This window comes from Rana temporaria, chromosome 13 (genome assembly GCF_905171775.1).
Source record: "Rana temporaria chromosome 13, aRanTem1.1, whole genome shotgun sequence".
NCBI lineage: Eukaryota > Metazoa > Chordata > Amphibia > Anura > Ranidae > Rana > Rana temporaria.
The window spans coordinates 23,448,436-23,476,328 of record NC_053501.1 but is presented as its reverse complement, the minus strand read 5'-3'; the positions used below and the strand labels follow the sequence as shown (position 1 = coordinate 23,476,328).

The following is a 27,893-nucleotide window of genomic DNA, read 5'->3' as shown; positions in this document are numbered from 1 at the left end:
TTTTGGTCCGGGGCTTAAGTGGTTAAAGATTAGAAGTGAGAAGCGGGGGGGTGCTGACTTCTTACCTCTTCTCCCATGCAGCCAGCGAGTTGAGAAGCGAGGGGCAGCTTTGAGGGCCCCAAAGCGGCTTGCATAGTGAGCCTATAGGGTGAATTGGCCCTGAGTACATAAATGGCCTACTCCTATGGTTAGGGCATTATTTAACTTTGTTGAACGCTACACAGCTTCTTTCAATCTACAGGCATCCCTTACATGCATAAGCAGTTTTTCTGGTAAAGGTAAGCTGACCCCTTTAAAAAAATTTTTTTTTTTTTTTGTAAACTCATTAGTATATAGACTTTTAGGTATTTGCTATAGACACTACAAAAAAACAGTATACATAAAAACTCTATTTCTTCATGGTTCCAGAGATTGTTCGGGGCCTCAGTCTACATATTGCTCCCTCCCATGGGTCGTAGAGAGCCTGTGTCGTATATCTCAAAGCTTTGCCCTTCCACCAACTCAAACTCGAATCTCTGCAGGAGCTTGGCTATTACCACCTTCGCTTCCATCTGTATAGGAAGACACAGAAAATCAGATTTCGGTACACCCAACATTAACATTGTAGATACAACTCATGCAGCTTCTCATAATCAAAATGTTCCAAGACAGAGATCTTCCTGGCCCTGCCATAGTTTCTGATTGTGTTTCTGTCCAATGGGAGTTTTAGGTCTTCCTGTACCCCTTTGTGTTTCACCCTCCTTCTGTTACAATCTCCATAATATGAAATAAATTAAAAGAATCCAGCCGGTGGAATGGGAGCCCCTTATACAGGCCACAGAAGGTGCGCAAAAGATCAAAAGGAGCACCAAGGGGAAGGTGCAAATCTCTGAAATTCTATTTTGATCGCTGTGGGCCAGGTTTCAGAAAGGAAATACGACGGCGTATCTCCGGATATCCCACATAAATTTTTTGGAGGGTGAACCTCCACTTTAATAACAACCCCCCTGTCCCTCCAAGCATCAACTGATGCTTACCTTCTCCTTTCTCGATTCGTCATCTGCCAGAGCCCATGGAAATAACGAATTTGGGGAAGCGTGTGACCTTCTCCTATTTCTCCCGGGATGCAGTGCTCAAGCCTGATCGGCAAACTACCAAACTTGAACATGTGGGCATGGGAGTAAGATAATTAACCTGTGTAAGCTCTGGCACCAAGGCATTCCCAACAGTGGGAGAGTGCAGAGAAGGCAAGTATCAGTGGCCAGTAGATGGTGGTGTATAAAGACACTTTGTCCTTTATTCTGTCCATGTTTTCTAGTGTATATGTCTCTATACTCCAGGCATTTTTCTTTGCCACATTGATATGAAATAAAATGAATTAACAAACCTGTGCAAAGACTTGTCCAATACAAGAACGTGGACCAAGAGAAAATGGGAAATATGTAAAATATGGCCTGTTTGGAAAAAGAAAAAAAGTGCTTACTTCGTGTGGCAAAGCAAACTACTCTAAGGCTCCGTTTACACCCGAGCGATCCGAATGCCACCACAATCGCGGTGCGATTTTGCCACGGTTGTCACTTGATAAACCGTGCTGCAATCGTGGCAAATCGCAACACATGATGCTATCGTTCAAAAGGAGCTTCTCCTTCTTTTTGAGCGTCATGTGTCACACGATTGCAATGCAACAATCGTGGCAAAATCACACAGCTATTGGGGTTCCAATAAGAATTAATGGCATTGCACACCCCTCCCGTCGTACATTTTTGGATTACATTACATTACATTTTTGGATTGGATTACATTAGGGTGAACCCCCGCTTTAAGTCATTGTATTAATGACTTAAAGCGGGGGTTCACCCTAAAAAAAAAAAAAATCTTTATCTACCATCCAAACCAGCATACTAGCGTCAGCTACAGTATGCCTTTTTTTTTTTTCGCTGTACTTACCGTTTAATCGGTCACTTTCGTTTCAGACTCCGGCGGGGAAATAGGCGTTCCTATGAAGAGGGGAACATGATTGACGTCCGGCTATGGCGCGTCACGTGTTCCGAAAAAAGCCGAAATAGGACTCGGACATATACGGCGCCTGCGCAGTCAGCTCCTAGTCTGTGCGCAGGCGCCGTATAGCGGCGTCAAGAGCCGAGTCCTACTCCGGCTATTTTCGGAACGTGTGACGCGCCATAGCCGGACGTCAGTCATGTTCCCCTCTTCATAGGAACGCCTACTCCCCGCGGGAGTCTGAAACGAAAGTGACCGATTAAACAGTAAGTACAGCGCAAAAAAAAAAAAAAAAAAAAAAGGCATACTGTAGCTGACGCTAGTATGCTAGTTTGGATGGTACATAGTTGTTTTTTAGGGTGAACCTCCGCTTTAAGAAACCAGAGGATCCCCTAAAAAATTCTTAAAATTTGGTCACTTTGGGTAGAATTTGAATGCACTATAGCGCCTGAAGGGAGCGATACCTCCTGATCTTGTAACATATCTGATTCACCATATCATTCATAAACTTTGAATATGTATCCACCCCCCCCCCCCCCCTTTTTTTTATGTTCTGTTCTGGTTGATATTTAAAATTTCCATTCTGTGATGGTTCTGTAAATAATGGACATTTTGTTTACTGCTATGTTACCTGTTTTTAATCCAAGACATATTTTCAGTGTTCATTATTTTCTTGGTCTCCCTGCGTCCAAAATGATAATGCCTCCCAATGACACCAACAATAGGGCAAAATTGGCAACGGCGCTATGTAAATTTTTCGAATCCTTCTGAACACCAAGCTTGAAGCATTGTATACTATCAGTGATGTCAAGCCAGTTCCCGCTGATTTACGATAAATAATATGTAAATCAGCGAGATACACAAATGCCCGACCATACACGAGTGTACTGCGCTCTGTATATGTCGGGGCAGTATTCAAACTCGGCGCGGAAAACGAGCGGGGAGGACGCGAGGACGCAGCAGAAGGACGCCGGACCCGACGAAGAGGACACCCGAAGCCGCAGAAGGACGCCGGACCCGACGAAGAGGACACCGGAAGCCGCAGAAGGACGCCGGACCCGACGAAGAGGACACCCGAAGCCGCAGACGGACGCCGGACCCGACGAGGCCGCTGCGCAAGGACACCAAAACAGTAAGTACAAAAAATATTTTTTCCCACAGGAATTTCGGGCATTTTTAGGGGTGCGTGCTATACGCGGGAGCGCGCTATACCTCAATAAATACGTTACGTCTGTGTTGTGTACATTGGCTATTATGCCGGGTAACTCACAATCATTGTTGCCATTCCGTTACATAACACCTTAATTGATTTTGTCTCATTGTTCGCTGTGAACATTGGCTAAACCTCTCTCACCTCATTCTAATTCCCAGGGCTACCTCTTTTGTCTTTTTGCAACTGTCTCTACCAACAGAACAATGCAGACACCTTAAGATAGAAGGTCAATCAGCCACAGCTCAAGGAACCCCTATCAACATTTGGAGGATCCCTAGGATTCCATGGAACCCTAGATGAGAATGGCTGATCTAGACCATAACCAATGTAGAAGTATGGGGCCAAATTCTCAAAAACTGTGCGTAACTTAAATTTCAGCAGTTAAGTTACACTGACTTAAAATTTCTACCTAAGTGCCTGATCGTCAAAGCACTTAGGTAGAAATTACACGCTGTGTAACTTAAGTGCCGCCGTCGTAAGGCGGTCCTCCTCTCCTGGGGGCGTTTTAAATTTAAATGAGGCGCGCTCCCGCGCCGGCCGTACTGCGCATGCGTGTGACGTCATTTTCCCGACGTGCAGCGCGCGAACGTAATTAACGCCGGTCGGCTTTGAGAATTTCGACGGGACACTAAAGTTGCGACGGGTGTGAAAAAAAAAGACGCGCCGGGGAAAACAATTAATTATAAAAAAAAATGACAGCGTCGCTCAGCATGCATTCCTGAGAGGGAGAACTCCATGCCAATTTTCAAAGAAAAAAACCGGCATGGGTTCCCCCCCAGGAGCATACCAGGCCCTTAGGTCTGGTATGGGTTGTAAGGAGACCCCCCCCACGCCGAAAAATTGACGTAGGGGGTCCCCCTACAATCCATACCAGACCCGTATCCAAAAGCACGCTACCGGCCGGCCAGGAAGGGAGTGGGGACGAGCGAGCGTCCCCCCCCCCTCCTGAGCCCGTGCCAGGCCGCATGCCCCTCAACATGGGGGGGTTGGGTGCTCTGGGGCAGGGGGGCGCACTGCGGGCCCCCCCACCCCAGAGCACCCTGTCCCCATGTTGATGAGGACAGGACCTCTTCCCGACAACCCTTGCCATTGGTTGTCGGGGTCTGCGGGCGGGGACTTATCGGAATCTGGGAGTCCCCTTTAATAAGGGGGCCCCCAGATACCGGCCCCCCCACCCTAAGTGAATGGATATGGGGTACATCGTACCCCTATCCATTCACCTGTAGGCAAAAAGTAAAAGTTAATAAACACACAACACAAGGCTTTTTAAAATATTTTATTATTCTGCTCCGGAGGCCCCCCCTGTCTTCGTTATTAGCTAATTACCAGGGGGGGCTTCTTCTTCCGCTCTCCGGGGGTCTTCTCCGCTCTCGGGGGTCTTCTCCGCTCTCCGGGGGGGCTTCTCCGGACTCCGGGGGGCTTCTTCCATCTTCTCCCCTCTTCCGCTCTTGACTCGGCGAACCCCGGTTCTTCTGCAGCTCTCCGGTGCCTTCTTCTTCAGCGCTGGCTGCCTGCTATGTTTGTGTGTTAGCTCGATTTCAAAACAGGCAGCCGGCGCGGTCTTCTGTGACGCCAGGGTCTTCTGGTCTTCTGTTCTTCCGATGTTTGCCTCGTCGCCTGTTGTCGCTGTAATGATGGAAGCGCGCCTTGCATCACATTTATATAGGCATCACCGTCCCATCATGCTCCGGTAGGTACCCACGTGGTGGGTGCACGTCACCCACCACGTGGGTACCTGCCGGAGCGCTGAAGAAGAAGGCACCGGAGAGCTGCAGAAGAACCGGGGTTCGCCGAGTCAAGAGCGGAAGAGGGGGAGAAGATGGAAAGAAGCCCCCGGAGTCCGGAGAAGCCCCCCCGGAGAGCGGCGAAGACCCCGGAGAGTGGAGAAGACCCCCGGAGAGCGGAGAAGACCCCCGGAGAGCGGAAGAAGAAGCCCCCCCTGGTAATTGAGCTAATAACGAAGACAGGGGGGGCCTCCGGAGCAGAATAATAAAATATTTTAAAAAGCCTTGTGTTGTGTGTTTATTAACTTTTACTTTTTGCCTACAGGTGAATGGATAGGGTACGATGTCCCCCATATCCATTCACTTAGGGTGGGGGGCCGGTATCTGGGGGCCCCCTTATTAAAGGGGACTCCCAGATTCCGATAAGCCTCCGCCCGCAGACCCCGACAACCAATGACAACCGGAGCAGAATAATAAAATATTTTAAAAAGCCTTGTGTTGTGTGTTTATTAACTTTTACTTTTTGCCTACAGGTGAATGGATAGGGGTACGATGTACCCCATATCCATTCACTTAGGGTGGGGGGCTCGGTATCTGGGGGCCCCCTTATTAAAGGGGACTCCCAGATTCGATAAGCCTCCGCCCGCAGACCCCGACAACCAATGGCAAGGGTTGTCGGGAAGAGGTCCTGTCCTCATCAACATGGGGGACAGGGTGCTCTGGGGTGGGGGGGCCCGCAGTGCGCCCCCCTGCCCCAGAGCACCCAACCCCCCCATGTTGAAGGGGCATGCGGCCTGGCACGGCTCAGGAGGGGGAGGGGACGCTCGCTCGTCCCCACTCCCTTCCTGGCCGGCCGGGTAGCGTGCTTTGGATACGGGTCTGGTATGGATTGTAGGGGGACCCCCCTACGTCAATTTTTCGGCGTGGGGGGGTCTCCTTACAACCCATACCAGACCTAAGGGCCTGGTATGCTCCTGGGGGGGAACCCATGCCGGTTTTGAATTTCAAAATTGCCGTGGAGTTCTCCCTCAGGAATGTATACCAATGCCGTCGCTGGAATGGGCCTTTACAAGGTTTGGCTAACTTTTCCACATTGTAAAACCAGCCCTAATTTTGCGCCGGCAAATTCGGAACTTAGGCAGAAAATCAAAGTGCTGAAATGCTTTGAAAATCTACTTAAGTCCTCATTTGCATACGCAAAGCTGGATTTCAATGAGAAATGCCCCCAGTGGCGGATGCAGGTACTGCATCCTAAAATCTGACCGTGTAAGTGTTTTACACATGTCAGATTTTCTGCCTAACTTTGGAAAAAGCCTTTTGAGAATCGTTTCCAAAGTTAGGCACAGGGATACGCAGGCTGAACAGCAGTTAAGTCTGCGTATCTCTTTTGAGAATTTGGCCCATGGTTTTTAGTCAAACTGCCTATTTCCAGGGTATCACAAAGATAACAATTAGCACAGGTAAGAAAAAAATGATTACTTGGGGGCATCCGGGTGAAATCGATCTGGGTTGAAAACAAGGGGATCTGGGTAAAACTGCTCCATCCTTCCCATGACGTAGGTGTTAAACTGTGCAAGGAACAGAAGATACAGAAGATACAGGTTTATTTCATAAAATAAATTGGCTGAACTTTGTTTCAGTAAGTAGAACATTCCACATTTTTATTAGGTGGATTGATTTTAGAACATTGTAATACTCAATAAACATCACTCAGTAAGGCCTCATTCACACTTGGCCGTTCGGGTCCGTCTGTCGGCGGACTGAACGGCGCTCCATGCATCGCTATGGAGCGTCGGATGTCAGCGGAGGACATGTCCGCTGACATCCGACCCGCTAAAAAAAACGTATGGGGGCCACGTCCCCATCCGTCCATGCGGATCAGATCAGGGTAAGATCTGATGAAAACGGACATGCTGTCCGTTTTCATCAGATCGCTCCATAGGGACACAGCGGTGCCCGACAAGCCCCTCCCAGCTCAGTGAGCAGAGAGGAGCTTGTCATCGTCGGCTCAGCGGAGATCTGCGGACTGATCTCCCGCTGAGGCCGACGGGAGCAGGCGGACTCCGTAGCGACGGAGTCCGCCAAGTGTGAGTGAAGCCTAAGGCGTGATACAGGATGTAGTTGTATACTATGCAAATATACAATGATGAGCCATAACATTATTTTTCGCTGTAGGGAACCAGACTGTGAAGCCGCAAGGCTTTATTTTCTAATTTCCTTAGACCCCTTTCACACTGGGCGGTTTGCAGGTGCTACTGACCCTGAAACAACGGCTGCTGTTTCTCCAGTATGAAAGCCCCGAAAGATTTCACAACTGGAGCAGTGCGATAACAGGACAGCTCAAAAGTGCTGCTAGCGGCATTTGTGTTTACCGCTCCTCCGCCTCTCCCTTCCCATTGAAAGCTATGGGAAACCGTGGCATATACCACCACCAATGCGCTCTGCAGAGGCGCATTGCCGGCGGTATTAACCTTTTTTTGGCCGCTAGCGGGGGGTTAAACCCGCACTGCTATCGGCCAAATACCGCCGAAATTCTGACGTGTAAAGCGCCGCTAAAGATAGCGGCGCTTTACCGCCACCGCCACCTCCCGCCACAGTGTGAAAGGGGCCTTACTGAAGATGCCGGCACCTCCAACCGGAGCAGAGGGATGGGTCGGCTTGGGTGAGGTCATCGTTGGTGCCCCTGGACCAGTAAGTGTCCATATTTTTAAAAGTCAGCAGCTACCAGTATTAGTAGCTGCTGATTAAAAAAAAAAAATTGGCGGAACTCCGCCTTTAAAATGTAACCTCCACCTACACCCTAATCGTCAACACGCACTATAGCTACAACAATTAATAATGAAAATGATGCCAAATGTAATTTTTTTTCAATACTCTGTCACCATTGTTAATTTCAACAAAAATTCACCCGTAAGAATTTATGTGAATTTAGTGTATAGACTCATGTTATTTACCTGTAAAATCTTCCCCTTTGTAGACATCAAAAAGCCAGAAACTGCTGCTGGTTCTTCCCCAACTTGGATGTGATGTTGGCAGACCCAGAAGACTCTGAGCTGTACCTCAAGTAATATTCTATAGTACTCCCCTTACCTCCTCTCCACGCAGCTACATAAAAGGCTATGTACAAGAGGTGAGGGGAGGGACAAAGTTGCTGGGCCAGTGATGTAGTGGTACTCTTTGCCCAATTCTAGAAAAAAAACCCATTTCTGCCGTTTGACCCCAAATTATAATAGTGAACCCCCTGCAGACCCAGAGAGAAAAACAGTCTACATCTTCACCTTCCATCCGTTCAGCCACAGAGAGGGGGCTGGACTTTTTAACTTGGTCTTTTAAACCAGAATGACATCATACAAAGTGAACACATTTCATTGGCTTAGTCAGGGGTGCCCAACCTTTTGAAGGCGCAGGGCACTTAAGCGACCTTAGTAACCAGTTGTGAGCTACAATGAGTGGAGTGGGCAGTCAGAATATGCAAAACAGACACAGCCCCCAATCTACTCTATGGGCCCTCTGATCCAATCAAATGGAAAGGGAGGGATCCACTTCTGTTTTTTTTAACCGTTTGGATTGGAGGTACGGAGGGTGTAAACGAACAACAAAAGTCTGTTACATCTGCCGACTGGGTTGGATCGATCGTGTGGAAAGGGGCCCCTAAGGCTGATTTTACACTGATGGTCTGCGGTTTCTACTCACACTGTGGGTTTGTGGCGCAGTGTACCTGAGGTTTTCCCAGGGGCTTAGCTGCACTTTGCCATAGACTTCTAATATATCCTGCAGGTGTGGTGCACTTTCTGAAAAGCCACTTGCTTCCTCTACCGCCGGCTTCATTCACAACACTGATGCTCTTGGATGGCAGTGTCGGCAACCTGCAATCTGGGCTTGCCAAAACCAGCCACCCAGAGAAGAAGGTGCGGGCCACATCAGAGGGCTCCGCGGGCCACATGTGGGCCCCCGGGCAACTGGTTGGGCACCCCTGGCTTAGTCTGTTCTTGGCATCGTGGGCACACTGTTTCAAAGTCTTTTGGGAGCCATCTTCTTCACTCGATGGGATGGGCCGGAAGGAGGGAGTTTAGGAGTGCGTACAAGGGAGGGATAACAGCTCTCTTCACTTCCTGAGCCGAGATTTTAACCCTTAATGTCTTCTAAGGAAAAAGTAACAGCATTGTAGTATATTTTCACACATACATAGGTAACATTTGAGTAGCTCAGGAGGAAAGTAATCATAACACAAAAATATTAATTTTAGTACTTCATCACACCAGCACAGACAGTAATTAGACCCTCCCATTAAAAGGGGGTTAGATCTGGTTACATAATTCTTTAGGGTAGCCATTACTATATATGTAGACTGTAAACATTGCTTGGGTCAGTGGGTACAGTAGTGGTTTAAAACTTACCATCAGGGACGAATTAGCAGGAATTCCTCACGACCTCTATAACAGTTTTCTTCTTCAGGCACGTGATGTACCTGGACCAGGGGGGTAAGAGCCTTAAACCTATCCTTTAAGACCTACAAAATATGCACATTAAATCCAAAGTTTGCCAATCTAGTGACATGTAATATCAGACAGCAGTCTTTGTTATAACATCAATGTCCGTTTTTAGCCCCTTGGGGCCAGATCCTCAGAGCGAGTACGACGGCGTATCTACTGATACGCCGGCGTACTTTCGAATTACCCGCGTCGTATCTTTGGTTTGAATCCTCAAACCAAGATGTCATTGGTCCCAAAAAAAAGTGTCAAAAGTGTCTGATTTTCCCTCTGCAATGCCGCAGTCCCACTAAAAAGTCGCTGATCGCCGCCATTACTAATAAAAAATAAAAGAATAATAATAAAAATGCCAAAAATCTATCCCCTATTTTGTAGATGCTATAACTCAAACCAATCAATAAACGCTTATTGCGATTCTCTTTTACCAAAAGTATGTAGAAGAATACATACTGGCCTAAACTGTTGAAGAAATTTTTTTTTTTTTTTTTTTTTTTTAGGGGAGATATTTATTATAGCAAAAAGTAAAAAAAAATGTTTTTAACATTTTTTGGTTTATAGCGCTAACAATAAAAACCACAGAGGTGATCAAATACCATCATAAGAAAGCTCTATTTGTGGGGAAAAGAAACATACATTTTGCTTGTGTGCAGCGTCGCACAATCACGCAATCGCCAGTGCCGTTTTCACAAAAAATGGCCTGGTTATTAAGAGGGCAAATCCTGAAGTGGTTGAACACATGGGGGTAGATTCAGGTAGGGACCGCATATTTTTGTGCGGGCGTAACGTATCCTATTTACGTTTTTTGGAAGATGTGGGCGTGTATTATGTCAATGTACTGTGACCCCACGTAAATGACGCTTTTTCCGAACGGCGCATACGCCATCCGTGAAAGTATCCCAGTGCGCATGCTCCAAATTAACTCGCAAGAAGCCAATGCTTTCGACGTGAACGTAAATGACGCCCAGCCCTATTCGCGAACGACTTAATCGACGGAAAATTCAACGTGGTCCCGACGTCCATACTTAACATTGGCTGCGCCTCATATAGCAGGGGTAACTTTACGCCGGAAAAAGCCTTACGTAAACGGCTCATCTGTACTGCGACGGCCGGGCATACGTTCGTGAATAGGCGTATCTAGCTGATTTACATATTCAGCGTACACGCCCCTAGCGGCCAGCGTAAATATGCAGTTACGATACGACGGCATTGGAGACTTACGCCGGTCGTATCTTAGAAACATTTAAGCGTATCTAAGTTTGAGCATACGCTTAAAGTTGCGACGGCGCGGATTCGGACTTACAACGGCGTATCTACAGATACGTCCGTCGTAAGTCTTTCTGAATCTGGCCCATGGAGACTAAATAAAAGTTTTTTTTTTTTTTTTTAAACAAAACAAAAAAAAAGTCACCTTTGACCCCTGACATTAGAACCCAACCTTGACCCTGACAGTAACCCAGATCAAACCTTGATCTCTTTTATATATATATAAAAAAAAAATATTACTGTATTTACTACTTAATGGCCATGTAATCTCTTTCTTTAGCTTGTATATCAAGTCAAAATGTATTTAAAAATGTTGCTTGTCTTGCAAAACGCTCTCAAACCAAGGTTTTACTGTACAGTTAGTTTATTTTGTGACATATTAGGAATGTACAAAATAATTTTTAAGTTATTGAAAGGTCCACTTTCAAACTATCTTACTACAGGACAGGAAGTCAGCTATGTGTAGGAATATATATTTAAATATATTTACTGTGGGCCAGATTCACGTACTTGCGCTGCGGCGCAACCTATCCCCTTTACGTTACACCGCCGCAAGTTTTCATCGTAAGTGCTTGATTCACAAAGCACTTGCGTGTAAACTTGCGGCGGCGTAGCGTAAAGCCATCCGGCGCAAGCCCGTCTAATTCAAATGGGGCGTGTACCATTTAAATTAGGCGCGTTCCCGCGCCGGACGTACTGCGCATGCTCCGTTTTGAAATTTCCCGCCGTGCTTTGCGCGAAATGACGTAATTTTTGGAACGGCGACGTGCGTTACGTCCTTTCGTATTCCCGGACGACTTACGCAAAAAAAAAAATTTGAAATTCGACGCGGGAACAACGGCCATACTTTAACATGGGCTGTCTATTGTTACACCACCTAAATAGCAGCCGTAACTTTGCGATGCGAAAAGTCGACTAGTGACGACGTAAGAGAATGCGACGAACGAGCGTACCTTCGTGGATCGCCGTAAACAGCTAGTTAGCATACCCGACGTGGAAAACGACGCGATCTCCACCCAGCGGCCGCCGAAGTATTGCATCCTAAGATCCGAAGCCGTACGCCTGTCGGATCTTAGCCAAATGCTGTTGTATCTTTGTTTGTGAATTACAAATAAAAATACGACGCAGCAAATTTGAAAGTACGCCGGAGTATCAGCAGATACTCCGGCGTACTTCTTCTGTGAATCTGGCCCTGTATATGTAATATATATATATATATATATATATATATATATATATAAAAATAATATATATACTTGCTGATTGGTGATTGTGTTCCCTCAAAGGGTCTTTTAAATATAGAGCAACTTGTGAACTGGACCTTTTTTTTTTTTTTCTTTGCAGCTACCTGAGACAAATATTGGAGTTTTCCAAGATCTTCGTACACAAGGTCTCTTTTGGAACCAATAACTTCATCTACTTCATCCTGAGCCCTGAAAGGTAAGTTTAACAATTATATGTTTCAATCACTGTGCCACAGATATCACCCTAAACTCTTTCAATACCCTTGCAGATCTTCCCACAATCTCGTTCTTAAACGCACTTAGATGTTAGACTACAAAGTTACCGCAATGAATGAGCGCTAGGTATGAATATGTGCCCCGTGACCTCAAACCTCATGCAAAAATAACGCACAACCAAAAAACGTGTTATGATACCAATTATACAAAGGGAAAGGGATGACACATCGGTAAAGCAGTATGCAAATCATTATGTGTCTCACTTTTTTCGAATGTCCGGGTTCCGTGCCAGTTCTATCACTGTAAATGATAACTGGTTGGCAGTTGTTTCTTGCCCTGAAAAGGACACAGATCTGTTTAAAGAGCCTTTATAAGCACAAGAGCTAGCAATCGGCGCAGTTAATTTGCAAAGACCAGAGGGACAGAAACTGGAGTAAAACTGAAGCTTTCTAATGCCAGCCATGCAAAAACTGAATGAGGGTGAAACAGGGCTGGACTGGGACAAAAATTTGGCCCTGGACTTCATCCAGACTGGCCCACTTTGACAGGTCTCTCCCATGGCGGCCGGACAACTCCCGCCCCCCCCCCGGCCTCCCAAGCCCCCTCTTCCCCTTCACTAGCCGTTGTATTTATTAGAGTAGAACCGCTGGTACTCTTATAGGCAGTACCAGTGGGGAAGCTAGACATTATTTCACCCGGGGCAAAGAATCAGTTTGGTGCCCCCCCCCCCCCCTTATGGGACAAGATTAGGCAGAAGTGAGAAACTCCCAGGCCATAGCTGTTGAGTCAGCTGTCTGTCCCCTCCCCCATGCTCCTCTGTCATCCCCCCTGCTCCTCTGGTCCTCCTCCTGCTTCTTTGCTCCCCCCAAGTGAGCGCTGTGGGGAGGGAGAGGAGGTGAGCGCTGCGGGAAGGGAGAGACAGAGGAGCGGAGGGGGGCGGCGGTCTGCTGTCACTGAAGTCAGCCCACTGAGCCATCGGCCCACCGGGAAACTCCCTGTAGTCCCAATGGGCAGTCCATCCCTGGGGTGAAAGATAAAATCAGATTAGTTGTTATAGGATATTGTTACACATTTACCCTGATGTGCATTGCCCTAGGCCTGTATTTCTTGTGTCTTATTCTACATGCAGTTCAACCTGCTGTTTAAAACCACTTTACATGAATAGATATGAATACAAACCTGCAAGGAAGAAAGTAACAAAATTGTCTATCAAATCTTCCATATCACATTCATCCTCCTGGGCTGTGAAGAGAGGAAAGAGTAAATGAATCTTTCTTGAAAATGCATATCCACAGATGTGTAATTGGCCACAAGATCGGAGAATAGGCCTTTTTTTCCTAGATAAGGCCCCTTTCACCTAGATAAGGCCCCTTTCACACTACTGTGACTTCAAATTCAAATACCACAATTTCAGGAAATACCTGTGTAAGTGGCATCAAAATCAGACCAAAGTATTGCATGGACTACTGTGAAGTCGGAACGACTTGAAGTTGTACTAATATGAATTGTTATTGGAAATCATGAAAAACGGCTTGTCATGCTACTTTGCCATCACAAATAGTGGGACAAGTCGTATAAGTGTGAAAGGGGCCTAAGTCATTCTCCATGATTTTCAATGACTACCATTCATACTGGCACAACTTCAAGTCGTGCCTACTTCAAAGTAGTCCCTGCACTACTTTGGTCCGATTTTGATGCCACTTACACAGGCATTCATTGGAATCGCGACCACGAATCGCGGTGAAATCACAGGTAAAATTGCGCAACTTTGAAGTCGCACAAGTGGGAAAGGGGGCTTAATGTTTTGCATCATAACCCCTAAAAACAGTAAGCCCCCTTTCACACTTATAGGACTTGTCCCACAATTTTGGACTGCAAAATCGCATGACAAGTCATTCTCAATGATTTTCAATGACTACCATTCATATTGGCACGACTTTAAGGGCTAGATTCACATAGCCCGTCCTAACTTTGCGGCAGCGTAGTGTATCGTCTTTACACTACGCCGCCGTAAGTTAGCGAGGCAAGTACATGATTCACATAGTACTTGCCTGCTAAGTTACGGCGGCGTAGCCTAAAGCGCCTAATTCAAAATAGGCTGAGGGGGCGTGTTTTATGTTAATTTTGTTTGACCTTACGTGATTGGCGTTTTTTTGGAACGGCGCATGCGCCGTCCGCCTACATATCCCAGTGTGCATTGCGGAAACGTACGCCGCACGGGCCTATTGGTTTCGACGTGGACGTAAATGACGTAAATCCCTATTCACGGACGACTTACGCAAACAACGTAAAATTTTCGAATTTCAACGCGGGAACGGCGGCCATACTTTAACATTATTATTCCAACTATTTGATGGAATATCTTTAGGCCTGCTAATGCATTACGTAAACGGCGTATCTGTACTGCGTCGGCCGGGCGTACGTTCGTGAATAGGCGTATTTAGTGATTTACATATTCTACGCCGACCGCGATTTACATATTCTACGCCGACCGCAATGGAAGCGCCACCTAGCGGGCAGCCTAAATATTGCACCCCAAGATAGGATGGCGCAAGCCATCCTATCTTAGATAGGTTTAAGTGTATCTCTCTTTGAGAATACACTTAAACTTAGGTCGGCGCAGATTCCGAGTTAGGTCGGCGTATCTACTGATACGCCGGCCTAACTCTATGTGAATCTAGCCCTAAGTCTCTGCACTACTTTGGTCCAATTTTGATGGCACTTACACAGGCATACCCTGAAATCATGGCCGCGAATCGCGGTAAAATCACAGCAATATGGTGGCCACGAAATTGTGGCAAAATCACGCGACTTTGGAGTAGCACAAGTATGAAAGGGGCCTAAAGACCTTTTCCAAGGAGGACCTCATCCTCTTCTAAATTTTACATTTTTCCTAGGTATGGCCTCTAAATTTTTTGCATCATAACCCCTGAAAACAGTAAAGAATGAGCAGGGGGACCTCCTCTAAAATCTATTCCAGGAGGTCCTCTTTCAATATTGCAAAGCCTCTTACTTTTTTCTACGTATGCCCCCTAAATGTTTTACAACCCTGAAGCTCTGTACACACGCTCGGTTTTCTCAGGCGGTAAAAAGGCTGCCGAGAAAACCGAGGGGAAAGCCAAGAACCCGGCAGGAAAACTGCCATGGAGCTTTGGCCGGGAATCCTGCCCGTGTGTATGCTCCATCTTCACTGCCTCGCAGTGTTTCCCATAGGAAAGTAGTAGATCTGGCAAAAAAAAAAAAACGCCGGGAATCTCGACAGGAAATCAGAGAGCAGGTTATATTCTATATCTATTTTCCCACTGGGTTTCCCGGCTGTTTTCCTGACGGGGAAAACTGCGAGGAAGCATACACACGTCTGGTTTTCCCAGCCAAAAGCTCTCTTGGCAGTTTTCCTGACAGGAAAACCGGTCGTGTGTACGGGGCTTGACAACAATTAAGATTGAATAGGGGACCTCTTCCAAAACCTCTCCAGGAGGACCGCTTCCAAAATTTGAGCATCCACCCTACTTTTCCTAGGTATGGCCCCTGAATGTTTTGCATCATAACCCCTGGCAACAATAAAAAAAAAAGAGCAGGTGGTCCTTTCCCAAAACCTCTTCCAGTAGGACGTAGTTCTTTCAAGATCTGGGACTCTTGTCTTTTTCCTTGGTATGGCTCCTAAATGTTTAACATGGCAACCTCTGGCAACAGTAGAGACTTAGCAGGAGGGCCTATTTTGTGTAGAGTAGATCTTTTTTTCTTCTATAATAAATGTGACATGTACTGTACAAGCTCTTTTGGCATACCTGCCCCTTTGAGGATCTGTGTGAGTATATCCAATGGAATGTCTTCTTCATCTTCAATTGCCTTTTTGCGTCTCTCGATGCATTCTCTCCCAGTTTTCCTGAGAAGTCTGAGGCTTTCTTGAGTATCTTTTATATACTTCTGTTTTCCCAAGGAGAACTAGAAAGAAATACATACTGTAATAAACATAAAATAAAAAGATTCTTACAATAAATGTAGTAGCGTTCAATACACGGTATGATAGTGTAACATATATCGTAAAATTGCATTGCACACTGTAGAGGAGAACAGCAGTCATAGATATGATCATAGCAGTATGAGCTAAGGGCATCAGTTTATTATGGCACCACATTGCAAGACAGATAATCATGTCCTTACCCTGGCCAAAGGGTTTCTAATTTCCACTATTCCTCTCATAGCCAGCGATATGGCTCGAGGAAATGGAGTCTGATCATCATCAATGGAATTCAGGTCCATCCCAAAAGCTACCTAAAAAAAACAATGAATTACAATGTGTGTCCAGGCATTGTCCGCATTCAACCCCAAACCTCCCTATCATCCTCTACAGCAGGTTCCTAAAACAACTTTTATTATGCCCCTTCAAGGCACTACCAAAGGAGCTATTGGGAGGCCAATTGTACTGACATGGGTTCTCCTCCAGAGCTACTTCCCTCAAGGCTCTAATAGGCGCCCAAAAAATGTGAAGAGTGGACGCCATGCTGAGCATTCACTGTTCACTCAGCTGTGTGTTAGCAAAGAAAAAGAATACGCTTTGCTAACACTGAATGCACCTTTCTGACAATCAGGTTGCCGGGTTTGTTAACGGTCATCTGATTGGCTGAAACGTCAGGCGCTGTGTTTGGACACCTGAGAGAGGATGGAAGAAGACACGGAGACCGCCGCTGACCCGCTGCGAGACAGAAAAGTGCCGGCAGCATCTGATGGGGCACAGTAGCGGCAATTGATGAGTACACTGGCAGCATCTGATGTGGCACAGTAGCGTCAATTGATTGGCACACTGGCAGCATCTCATGGGGCACAGTAGCGGCAATTGATGGGCACTCTGGCATTAAAGCGGTGTTTCACCCTAAAAACAAGTTTCTATGATAACATCAAGCATACTAGCGCGAGCTATAGTATGCCTTTTTTTTTTTTTTTTTTTCGCCGTACTCAGTTTACTGCCGTAATGAACTTTCAGACTCCCCGCGGGGAATGGGCGTTCCTATGCACAGGGAAGATGATTGACGGCCGGCTATGGCGCCGGCTATGGCGCTATGGCGCTTCCCGAAGATAGCCGAAATAGAACTTGCCTCTTCACGGCGCTATACGGCGCCTACGCACAGACATCGGAGCTGACTGCGCAGGCGCCGTGAAGAGGCAAGTCCTATTTCGGCTATCTTCGGGAAGCATGACGCGCCATAGCCGGCTGTCAATCATCTTCCCTGTGCATAGGAACGCCCATTCCCCGCGGGGAGTCTGAAACTTCATTACGGCAGTAAACAGTGAGTATGGCGCCAAAAAATAAAATAAAGGCGTACTGTAGATCGCGCTAGTATGCTTGATGGTATGCTAGAAAAAAAAAATGTTTTTAGGGTGAACCCCCGCTTTAAGTGTCCTTGCATTAAGGCCCAGTCAAAAGGTCAACAGGAGGGGACATTAAGGGGTTATGGAGGATAACTAAATTAATTGGGCTATGGCGAAACCAAAGAAAATAAACCACAGTGCTAAACAACAGTCTAATTTATAGTGCTCCTAATGCATCAAAAAGCTCATGGCTTAGCTAAGGCAGAGGAAGAAGCTTGGAAACGTGTGAACATCGGCTACGCCGGGAGGTCTCCACTTCTGTGGTTGTGCATCGGTGACCGTGTTCCTTCAGTGACAACAGCTGTATTCCTTCACAAGTGTGCTCTCATACCCTTGCCAGCGGCCAAGGCAGGGCCTGGTTTACACACGTCATCACTCACTGTTATGCCTAGCACATGCCATTTTTTGTGAGTGCAATTTTATCCATTTAATAAATGCTTTGTGCTTAATATACTGCACTACAGGGTTTTGCTCCTGTCTTTCCTTTTGTTTCTCAGGGGTTGAAGAGGAATGGGCTACTTTCACCGATTTATCTGTTGCCATATACTGTATGCTTGAAGACTGAAGCTCCACGTGAGGCGTTTCTGTCAGATAATGCACCACTTTGCTCAGAAAATTGTTGCAATTACAAATGTTTAGGCATTCTCATGCTTATTTCTTTTGTTTGTATTGGTATGACTCAAAAAGGCGAAGAAACAAAAAGCCAAATCTGACACATTCCACGTAAAAAAACTCAAAAAATGGACTGAAAAAAAATTATTGGCACCCTCATTTTATTTTTTGTAGCACACCCCTTGGAAAAAAATAACTGAAATCAATGGCTTCCTGTAACCATCAATTACTTTTGTACCCCTCTACTGGAATTTCGGACCACTTATATGCTCCAGGTCTCTCAGATTGGAAGGGTTCCCTTTTCCAACTGCTGCTCCACAGGTGCTCTATGAGATTTTGATCTGGACTCATTGCTGGCCAGTTGATTACTCTTCGGCGTTTTTTTTTTTTAACCATTTCTGGGTGCTTTCTTTGGTAGTCTACATTTTTTATAATGATATGCACACAGGCAAGACATCCAGTGCCTGACGCAACCCCAAAACATCAGTGATTTCTCCTTCGTCCACATCCAGGGAGATCAGCTACAGTGTCATGGGCTGTAAACTTCCTTTCAATGTTGCGCACAGTGGACAAAGGAACATGAATATCTCTATAGATTGACTTGTAAACTTGACAATTGTCATGGATATGCAATAAAGTCTGGCAGCTTACCTGTTTCCATCTGCTCATTAGAGGCCTGCTCATTAGAGGCCTGTTCTGGTTCCCTTCTTATCACTTCTTCCTGTATGGCCCCACCCAGGCCATCCCAGGAAGTCTATATTAACTGTTGCACTACAGGTCCGCAGTGCTGTTCAACAGTGTTGTTTGCTTAAGTTCCTGTCTGCAGTGTGCTACGATTATCTTCCTGTGTACCATTTTTGGCTCGTCCCTGACTTCTCCTGTTTGCCTGTGCCCTTGACCTTTTGCCTGTCCCTCGGTTACCCTAGTCTGCCTGTTGCCCTGACCTCGGCTTACCCATCACTACCGTTTGTCCTGCTTGCTGCTTCCCCTCTCTCTCTGTGGAGCATGACCTAGGGGATCCCAGGGGTCGCGACCTGGATCCAGCTGCGGCGAAGGACATCCTCACCACTAGAGGCTCTGGTGAACACAAAGCTGGGTCTTAGACTCCGCGCCCTGGGCGATCTTGGGTTCACGCTTCCTCTTTGATAGCAGCAGTCGGCTATAGGGTTCACTACCCTGTGGTGCATCCCTGACCCCAACGGAGTGCACTTGTCACCTGGCCACAGGTGACCTGACAAAAATGTCCATGCTTTTCCACAATTATTGTTCTCTAATCCTCAGACGATCCTCAATCTTCTTGTCCATGCTCCGTGTGGCACACAGAGACACACAACAGGAATGCTGAGTCAATTTTTCCTCATTTTAACTGGTTGCCGGTGTGATTTCTAAATTTTCAGCACCTGGTAATTGATATAGGTGAGATTAATTACAAATTAAAGGAGGATCACAAACTTGGAATGCAATTATTTCTTACAACTTGGAGACAGTGTCAATAATTTTGTCCGGTCCATTTTTGGAGTTTTGTGTGGAATGTCAGATTTGGCTTTTTGTTTCTCCACTTTTTTTGTGTCATACCAATACAAACAAAAGAAATAAACATGCCTAAACATTTGTAATTGGAACAATTTTTTGAGCCAAGTGATAAATTTAAATTAGCTGACAAAAATGCACAGGTGTCAATATTTTTGGCTATGACTATATCTGTTTTTATCTCAAATTGTTAAAACAATGTGAATTTTTTTTATTTATTTTTTTTTGCTTTTTTTTTTTTTTAGGAACGCCCAGCCCCGCAGAAGACATACCCGGAAGCGGTGGTGAAAATACGGTATGTACGGGAAAAAAAAAAAAAAACAGCCGATTGTCTTTGGGACAACTCGGCTGAATGTAATGTTAAAAATGTATTTTTTGGGTGAACCTCCGCTTTAATTGTGTATCTGTTTGGAGTGAAATCTCATCTCTTCTCCAGTGCTAAATGTGCATAGGCTTTGACAAGAGACAGACTGATTTCCATCCGTCTTGTGTGCGATTTGGGAGCTCTGCTCAAATGACGAATGTCTGGATATTGTAGATGCTGAGACAAGTCCTCCAGCCGCTGCTCCAGTCCAGCCACCATGTTATTTCCTCTGCCAGAACCCAGAGTTCTAATCAAAGTCCAGGTATGGGCTGTTCAGATTGGAAGAACCCATTTGTTAGTTTTTGGGCAATGTTATTAGTAACGGAAAACCTAAATCTGTTCTTTCTAAGTACCTTTGAAATGACATCCAGAGTGACTCTGCAGAACATGTTAAGCATTCCAACGTCAGTTTTTCCGTCAGCCTTTTCCGACAGTCTCTGCATCAAGTCTTCAGCTTTCTCATTGAAAGGGGCCATCAATCCAGTCAGGTATCTGCATACAGGTAACAGAGGCACTGATTATGTAGGTTAATGTATAGAGACCAAGGGCCAGATTCACAAAAGAGATACGACGGCGTATCTCCTGATACGCCGTCGTATCTCTGTTTCTATCTATGCGACCGATGTTTTACACTGTCGGATCTTAGGATGCAGTACCGCGGCCGCCGCTGGGGGGAGTTTGCGTCGTAAACCAGCGTCAGGTATGAAAATTAGGAGTTACGGCGATCCACGATGGATTTTCGCGTTCGCTACGTCACCGCTAGTCTAGTTTCCCGTCGCAAAGTTAGTCGTCGTTTTTGGTGCCTTAAATTTACACAGCAATCGTATTGCTGTATAAAGTATGACCGTCGTTCCCGCGTCAAAATTAAAAAATGAACGTCGTTTGCGTAAGCCGTCCGGGAATACGGAATTACGCTACGCGCGTCGCCGTTCGAAAAAATGACGTCACTGCGCGCAAAGCACGACGGGAATTGCGAAACGGAGCATGCGCAGTAGGTCCGGCGCGGGAGCGCGCCTAATTTAAATGGCACACGCCCATTTGAATTGGCCCGCCTTTGCGCCGGACGTATTTACGATACACCGCTGCAAGTTTCCAGGTAAGTGCTTTGTGGATCGGGCACTAAAACTGGAAACTTGCGGTGGTGTAACGTAAACGGGTTACGTTACACGGCCGCAAATGTATGTGAATCTGGCCCTATGACACCAAAATATGTCTTCTTGTATACTTCCATTATAACAGTGCAGAGCAATGCTACCCTTTTATAGCTAGTTTGTGTAGAATAGAGACTTAAAGTGGAGTTCCACCCAAAAATGGAACTTCCACTTTAAGGGAAGGTGTCCCCCTGACATGCCACATTTTTTGGAGGGGGGGGGAGCGGAAACCCTCTTCTTAGAGGGTTACAGCTCCCACTTCCTCCCTAGGTCGCCTCGACGACCGGAATCAAGTCACCTCTCCCCCCCTCACTCTCCGCAATCACCTGGGACACATCACAGGTCCCAGGTGATTGCTCCGCCAATCACGGTGCGCAGCGCGGCTCGCGCATGCTCAGTGTGTGCCCGGCTGTGAAGCCGGGGGGCCCACAGTGGTGATGCCGGCACCGCGGAGAGGAGCGGGAGACGAGCGGGGCTTCGTTCCCCCTGCTTCGCTGGACCCTGGGACAGGTAAGTGTCCGATTATTAAAAGTCAGCAGCTGCAGTATTTGTAGCTGCTGACTTTTAATATTTTTGTTGTAGGCGGAACTCCGCTTTAAAGGGGTTGTAAAGGTTCGTTTTTTATTTTCTAAATAGGTTCCTTTAAAGGAGTTGTAAATAAGTAAAAAAATATGTTGAAATGACTGTTTACAGGGTATAGAGATATAATAGTTAACTGATTCCTTTTAAAAATGATTAAAAATAGATAAAAATCAATCATATAATATATATAATATAGTAGTTTCTGGTTTCGTTTTTGCATGTTGTTTCCTGCTTCTCTGCTGTACAGAGCCACAGAGCCAACACAGGGCAGTGATGGTTTGGAAAACTGATTGGTGCTGTGGGGTTTTAGACACACAGTAATCACACCTCCTTGATTAGTGACCACAGAGAGAAAGCTCCCAGCACTGTGGTCATCAGGAAACAGACAACCAGGAAGTGTGGAGATCAGAGAAGAATTACAGCAACTTGAGAGCAAAAACGAACAATGAGGACATGAAAACAGCACTGCATTAAGGTAAAGGAAGCTATTAAGATAAAAAAAAATTCCTTTACAAACCCCTTAAGCTAGTGCATTGTTGGTTCACTTACCTTTTCCTTCCGATTTCCCTAAGTACGTTTTTTCTTTGTCTGAATTTCTCACTTCCTGTTCCTCCTCATGTAAGCTTGCCCCCATCATCCGAGCCGTTTCTGGCTGGGGGTTAGTCAGCTAGAACAGCTTACTGAGGAGGAACAGAAGTGAGAAATTCAGACAAAGAATTGTCAAGGTAAAAAACAAGTGGAACTCACTTTAAGTTTCAATGTCTGGTTAATATTTGTGCTTACGTTCTACTAAACCGCTGGATCCATAATTCTCCTTGTTTGTGCCTAGTGATCATAATCCCCGATCTGTCACCAAGCCTCTTCCCAAGAACCTGGCATATGATGGTAAGAAAAACACAAAATTTGGATGGAAGCTAGAAAAATGTTAATGTAAACTTATGCATAACTAAATGAATCAATCTGTGTTATTTTAATTGGGACAGCTATGTGGATCTGCATAGTTTTCTCAGTGGCCGGCAGGACAACTTACAAGTACAGGCACTTATGGAGAGATGCCGGGGACGCCATACAAGCATAGCAGCCACGATGGCTGGCACTGAGAATCGAGGCACAGGCAGGCTGGGAGGGATGCCAGGGCTGTTGTTCTTGTCATTTGCATTGGCAGCAGGAAATACAGAGACTCCAGATAGCGCCAGGTAAGTACTGTAAATGCCCCATGGCTGTATCTCAGTTGTTGCCCCCCCCCACCCCCCAGGGCCCCCTGTCCACAACCTTCACTTTACCTCCCTCACATAGTGCTGTGTGGGGGGGTAGATGGGAGGTTGTGGGCAGGGGGCTCTTGGGGTAGCAACTGAAATATGGGGGGGTACAATTCAAGGACAACAGCTCTGGTGGCATTCCTGCAGTCGCAACTTGCGACATCTGTGGCATTGTGCTTGTGTAATATAACTGCACATTTTAGAGTGGCATTTTATTGTGGCCTGAGGAACACCTGTCTAATAATCATGCTATCTAATCAGCATCTTGATATGCCACACCTGTGAGGTGGAGGTGGATATCTTGGCAAACGGAGAAGTGCTCACTAACACAGATTTAGACAGGTTTGTGAACAGTATTTGAGAGAAATAGGCCTTTTGTGTACATAGAAAAAGTCGTAGATCTTTGAGTCAGCTCATGAGTAAATAGGGGCAAACGCAAAAGTATTGCATTTTATAATTTTGCTCATTGTACATTGGATAACCCCAATATAATTTGTATGCAATATTCTGGAAGATGAGGTACATACCGAACGCCAAACAGTAAGACATGCGGCTGTAAAACCAGCTCTTTGGGTATTTTGGAGACATCAGAAATTCCTACAATAAGGTATAAAAATAGATCTTAGAGCATTGCTTTAACCTCGATCAAATTTAATGGCCACTTTGTAACAGCGATTTTTATTATTTTCCTGTACATGGTTGCACCAGTGTCCCTTGTGAAACATACCTGCTTTACCTTGACAATCCCAGTCTATGCACGCTTCCAAAATTTCTCCACAGGGTCTCAATTGCACACACATGTGCATTCTGACCTTTTTGTGTGCTATTTAAGAACCTGTAGCCCAAATCCATGGTGTGTACAGTCATGGGCGTCCGCTCTATATGGCAAGGGGTCTGTGCGGAATGGGGGGCTGTGCTGAAGGGGGGGGGGGGTACCATCTGTGCAGAATGGAGGGGGGTCTGTGCTGAATGGAGGGGTCTGTGCTGAAGGGTGGGGGTCTGTGCTGAGAGGGGGTCTGTACATTCTCGTAGGCTATATTTATATGGGCATGGAGTGAAGCTGAATTATCTCAATAGCTATTTCACACTGCAGACTGGCCGCGTTATCGGTAAAGCGCCTCTTTACCATCGTTTTAGCTCGCGCTTTTCAGCCGCTAGTGGAGACGCTTTTAACCCCCTTCTAGCGTTGAAGAAAGGGTTAAATGTGTATCACCACTGCGGAAGCACCCCCCCCTCTGAAAAAAAATTCAGCGGACGCCCATGTGTACAGTGCTGCAATATACTGTTACCAGAGCTCAAGATAAAAAAAAAAAAACAATATGTAGGCAGCTTACGGTCCTTACATGTGGTGGCTGCATTATTTTATGTTTTGAGGCTTTATTCCTTTTCTCACTTTCTGTCCCTAGGATGACAATGCACTGTACCACATCAAAGGAAGAGCAGTGTGGTACAACCTAGGGTATGAAGTGTTAGGACTACCTACTCCTCATCTTAGATCTATAACATAGGGGTTAGTGTGTCCTGTAGTCAACTGCAATGACTGGGAACAATGCTATCTTCCTTCTTAATGTCCTGAGATGAGCCAAGTGCCGCGACGATGTGTCGGTGAGGTCTGTACAGATGGAAGACACGTTGAGGAGACAGGTTTCCAGCGGACAGATTTCTCTAGCATGCTAAGAAATTTTTGTCCGCTGGATACTGTCCGATCCGCCGGACAATTGTCCGGTCGGGCCTACACACGACCGGATCTGTCCACTGAAACTGGTCCGTCGGACCAGTTTCAGCGGATAGATCCGGTCGTGTGTACGGGGCCTTAAACAGCTTACCGTATATATTCGAGCATAAGCCGAGGACCTAATTTTACCGCAAAAAAATGGGAAAACTTATTGACTCGAGTATGAGCCTAGGGTGAGAATGCAGCAGCTACTGTAAGTGAAAAAGAGGCTCAACAATGCCCATTTGCACGCCTCACTTTGCCCATTGCACGCCTCACTGTGCCCATTGCAACCTCACTGTGCCTATTACAATCTCACTGTGCCATACCTCACTGTGCCCATTTCAGTCTCACTGTGCCATACCTCACTCGGCCCATTGCAGTCTCACTGTGCCATACCTCACTGTGCCCATTGCAGTCTCACTGTGCCCGAGTACCTGAATTCTTGCGTCCATTTTTTAAAAGACGCGGCTTCCTCCTGGCGTTCCGTTCCGTGATAGACATTTGACATTGTGTTTCCGCCAATCACGGAGGTCCTCTCCTCGGACTCAGTTTCCCAGCAGACACTGTGTTCGGTGTTCCGCCAATCACGGAACATTCTTTCATCCTCGGACAAGAGGACGTTCGTGATTGGCGGAACAATGAACACATTGGCCCAGATTCACGTAGCGTAAATCACCCGGCAGAATTCAAATTCGGCGGGTAGGGGGCGTGTATCATTTAAATGAAGCGTGTCCCCACGCCGAACGAACTGCGCATGCGCCGTCCCTAAAATATCCCAGTGTGCATTGCTCTAAATGACGTCGCAAGGACGTCATTGATTTTGACGTGGACGTAAATTATGTCCAGCCCCATTCACGGACGAGTTACGCAAACGATGTAACTTTTATAAATTTCGACGCGGGAACGACAGCCATACTTAACATTGGCTGCGCCTTTATATAGCAGGGGCAACTATACGCCGGGAAAAGCCTAACATAAACGTCGTAACTTTACTGCGTCGGCCGCGCGTACGTTCGGGAATTCGCGTATCTAGCTAATTTGCATACTCGATGCAGAAATCTACGGAATCGCCACCTAGCGGGCAAAAAAAAAATTGCAGTTAAGATCCAACGGCGTAAGAGACTTACGCCTGTCGGATCTAATGGATATCTATGCGTAACTGATTCTAAGAATCAGTCGCATAGATACGACGGGCCAGATTAGGACTTATGACGGCGTACATGGCGCTGCGCCGTCGTAAGCCCTTTGAGAATCTGGGCCATTGTCTGCTGGGAAACTGTCCGAGGATGAGAGGACCTCCGTGATAGGCGGAACACAGTGTCAAATGCCTATTACGAAACGTAACGCCAGGAGGAAGCTGCGACTTTAAAAAAACGGACGCCTGCCAAGAATTCAGGTACACTGACTTGAGTATAAGCCGAGGAGGGTATTTTCAGCCCTAAAAAAAGGGCTTAAAAACTCGGCTTATACTCGAGTATATACGGTACTTATGTTATATTTTGCTGCATCTTATGATGACATATATTATGCTTGCTCTACTGCTTCAACTGGTTCATTGAAGGTCCAGGGAGGATGCAGAGATGGAGATATTCTTACCTTCACTGCTTCTGGGCTGACAACTAAAATCATCACACTGTGTAAAAAGTTAATCCGTACAACTGGGCCATATTTCTGGACCCTGGGGGAAAAAAAGACAAAGTATAAACACAGGTACACTTATTGATCCTGAAGTGTTTGGAACAAGAACTGTGTATTGCATTATAGTGGGAGGGAGACTCCTCCATCCTGGCCACCCCTTTTTATCTCGCACACCCCTCTTGTTCTTTTAGAAATATACAGTGCCTTAAAAAAGTATTCACACCCCTCGTGTTCTTTTGGAAATAATATACAGTGCCTTGAAAAAGTGTTCACACCCCCTTGAAATTTTCCAAATTTTGTCATGTTACAACTACAAACGTAAATGTATTTTATTGGGATTTTATGTGATAGACCAACACAAAGTGGCACATAATTGTGAAGTAGAAGGAAAATAATAAATGGTTTTCAATTTTTTTTACAAATAAATATGTGAAAAGTGTGGCGTACATTTGTATTCAGCCCCCCTGAGTCAATACTTTGTAGATCCTCCTTTCTCTAAAATTACAGCTGCAAGTCTTTTTGGGGATGTCTCTACCAGCTTTGCAATTCTAGAGAGAGAATTTTTTGCCCATTCGTCTTTGCAAAATATCTCAAGCTCTGTCAGATTGGATGGAGAGCGTCTGTGAACAGCAATTTTCCCTGTCCTTTCCTAAAAATCGAATAAAATGTACAAACTCCTTTTTTAAAACAAATACACTACAACTCCACTCACATAATAATATACATCACAGTCCTCACAGCCCTAAGGCTGCATTCACACCTAAGCGACAAAAACGCCCGACACGGGACGCTTCTGTCGCTAGAGGGGAGAATTCCCATTGCCGTCTATGGAGATGGTTCACATCTCATAGACGCGCAACGCCTGTCGCCTGAAAAAAAAGCCCCGGACCCTTTTTTTCACGCGACAGGCGCGTTTTCCCATAGACAGCAATGGGAATACTTTAGAAAAAAAAAAAAAAAAAAAAAGATACATTTGTAATCGCGGCAAATCTGCCGCTACACGCGTACGCGGCTGTCGCTTAGGTGTGAATGCAGCCTAACATACCTCCAGTAGCATGGCAGAGCATGGTCTAGATGGAGGTTCTCCCCGTTTCCCCTCCTGAATGCATGCCACCTGCCCTGGATCAGCACCATTCAATTGGCATAGTGCGGGTGGGACACCGTGCAATCTCAGTCCTAGAGCTTCATTGGTTAATATGGTGCTTGTGGCTGGCCCGTACCATGCAGCACATGATGCTGTTCCAGGGTACACTGTGCCCTGAATTTGCGGCATAACATTGGAACCAAAACGGCATCCCCAGTCCCCAGTGTAATGTAAGATAAATAATGGCACGAACTTACCACTCTAAAAACAAAGTCATACACAAGGTTGTCGTGTATTTGTTGTGGAATAATGTCCAAGGATTGAAACTAAAAGAGCAAAATCATTTTATGTTAATAGGACAGCAGAGTGTTTTCTGTATACACATTTTAAGTTATAATTGTAGTGTTTAGCGTAGTAGACGTAAACCTTACCTAAAGGACATCTAAGCCAGCCATAGAT

General features: G+C 46.0%; 1 pseudogene; it reads right to left on the bottom strand.

The window, feature by feature from the left end:
* Positions 1-292: 292 nt before the first annotated feature.
* LOC120920899 lies at positions 293-27,893 on the bottom strand (annotated as a pseudogene).